Source organism: Galeopterus variegatus, unplaced genomic scaffold (assembly GCF_000696425.1).
Source record: "Galeopterus variegatus unplaced genomic scaffold, G_variegatus-3.0.2 Scaffold3504, whole genome shotgun sequence".
Lineage (NCBI taxonomy): Eukaryota > Metazoa > Chordata > Mammalia > Dermoptera > Cynocephalidae > Galeopterus > Galeopterus variegatus.
Window position 1 is genome coordinate 366,017 of NW_007729615.1, and position 2,624 is coordinate 368,640.

A 2,624-nucleotide genomic window follows, 5' to 3' on the forward strand; every position below is an offset into this window, starting at 1 on the left:
TAATATTTAAATATGTTTAAAATGACTTCATAAAACAAAACTAATTGGTTACCTTCTGAGGCTGACAGACAACCAATTCATTATAGTGAAAACTGTGTAAACAAAGAACCAACTGTTTATCTTGCCTTTCCCTTATGAACTGTACAACTGGGTAACCAAATGGTAGCATCTCTTTATGAAATTACTCCCACTAATAAATGAAAACAATGCGATAGAATTAAAGTATCATCATCCTAACTATCCCAAATGGATTAATGAACCTAGGCATTAAGCATAAACAATTGCCAACATAAAAAAATAAGTGAAGAGTGAACATTATGTACCCCTGGTGAAAGACCATACCACCACTTGGTTTTGCTAAAAGGGATAGAATCTGAGTGTCATCCGTCCTCTGGATTCAGCTGCCAATTTTCAGGAAATACAGAGGAGAGAGGAACATGTTGAACTGTACCGTAAGTAGACGGTCATCAAAGTCTAGATTGTAGGAAACTCTACAGGTGAAATAACCTAGATCCTTCAATTACAGATCCATTGTAAGGGAAAGAGAGGGATTGAAGGGGATGTACCAAGTTAAAAAAAAAAAGCAGACTAAACTATTGTGCATCTAGGGATGCATACTTGGCTGATAAAGACCACCAGCTGACATGAGAAGTGATTACTGTACTTTTAGAGGGAGGGAGAGAGGCTGTGGTTAGTATGAAGAGCACATGGAGGAGTTTCTTGGGTGGCTGGCAAAACTGTTTTTTTTATTTTTATTTTTTAAATTTTATTTAATGTTTAGATAAAAAATTATTTTCTCAACATACAAACAAAGGAAAACATCACAAATTGCATTTAAAGTCAATTGATAAAGAGCAAATTTAACACTCAAAGATTAACATCCCTAAAGCAAAAGGAACTCGTAAGAATGAATTAGAAAAATCTAAGCAGAAATTTGGTGAAGGACATGAGCAGATAAATCACACACCCCAAAGAAACACACGTGGCTAATAAGTACATTCTAAGATGCTGTGGGGGCTGGCCCTCGGCTCCTGTCTCAGGACCCCTGGTGGCTGGCTCCGTTGGTTGCCTGGTTGTGGACAGTAGCAGGGCTTGAGGCCCATGGTCCCCACCTCGGGACTTTGGGCAGCTGGCTCCGTTGCTTGCCTGGTTGTCCACTGCCTATATGTATGGTGTCCTTTGAAGCACAGAAGTTTTTAATTTTGATGATGTCCATTTTACCTATTTTTTCTTTTGTTCCTTGTTGCTTTTGGTTTCATTTCTAAGAAACTAGTGCCTAATCCAAGATCACAAAGATTATACTTACGTTTTCTTCTAAGAGTTTTATACTTTTAGCTCCTACATTTAGGTCTTTGGTCCATTTTGAGTTAATTTTTATATATGGTGAGAGGTAGGAGTTGAATTTCATTCTTTTGCATGTGGATATCCAATTCTCCCAAAACCATTTGTTGAAAGGGTTATTCTTTCCCCCTCCAAATTGTCTTGGCATCCTTGTCAAAGATCAATTGACCATAGATGTATGGGTTTATTTCTAGACTCCTAATTCTATTCCATTGATATATGTATCTATCCTTATGCCAGTACCACACTTCTTCATTACTGTAGCTTTATAGTAGATTTGAAGTCAGGAAGTATGCATCCTCCAATTTTTTTTTTTTTTCAAGATTATCTTGGCTATTTGGGTATCTTGAATTTCCATATGAATTTTAGGATCAGCTTGCCAATATCTGCAAAGAAGTCAGCTGAGATTTTGATTGAGATTACATGGAACCTATAGATCAATTGGGGGAACACTGCCATCTTAACAGTGTTAAATCTTTAGATCCAGCGGGGGGAGGTCAAGATGGCGGAAGAGGAGAGCTGCCTGCCGCTTTTCTGCCACGAGTAGAAGCAGCCTGAGGCCCGCGCCGGATGCATCTGTAGCAGAATCGGTGCAAAGGAATGGCTTCGAAAGGGTGTCTTTACCCTGCCAAGAACTGGGAATCTTCCCCCAACCCGCGTGCGCAACCCACTGGTGCACCACGGCCTGTGTCGCAGCCGCAGCCGCAGACGTGGAAACATGGAGGCCTGAGCCAGCGTGTGTCACCCTGGGCTGCAGCGGTGACCGCGGCTTCTGACCCCCCACCCCCACCTGCCCGTCCCTGGAGCTGGAAGCAAATCAACCCGTGGCCAAGACACGGAGACGTCCAGCGGGAGAGGCAGAAGCTTCCCAGAGAGGCAGAAACTCCACACGCCCTGCCGGGCCACCATTGCGTGATCCAACAGGTAGGCTTCACCACCGCCACCCGGCTTCATTCCCAGCCCAGCCCAGTGCACACAGAGCAGGGAGACCTGGCAGGGGAGGTGGGAACTCCACAGGGTCCACGCTGCTGCCGCGCAATCCAGCAGCCCAGCCCAATGTGTACGGAGCACAGAGTCATCCAGCAAGGGTGATAGAAGCTCCGTAGAGTCCACACACCCTGTGGGGGGGGCCGCTGCCGTGCGATCCAGCAGCAGGTAGGCTTCACCGCTGCCACCCGGCTCCATCCCAAGCCCGGCCTAGCGCACACAGAGCAGGGAGACATCCTGCAGGAGAAGGGGAAGCTCTGCAGAGACCACACGCTCTGTGGTGCCTCGGCGCATCC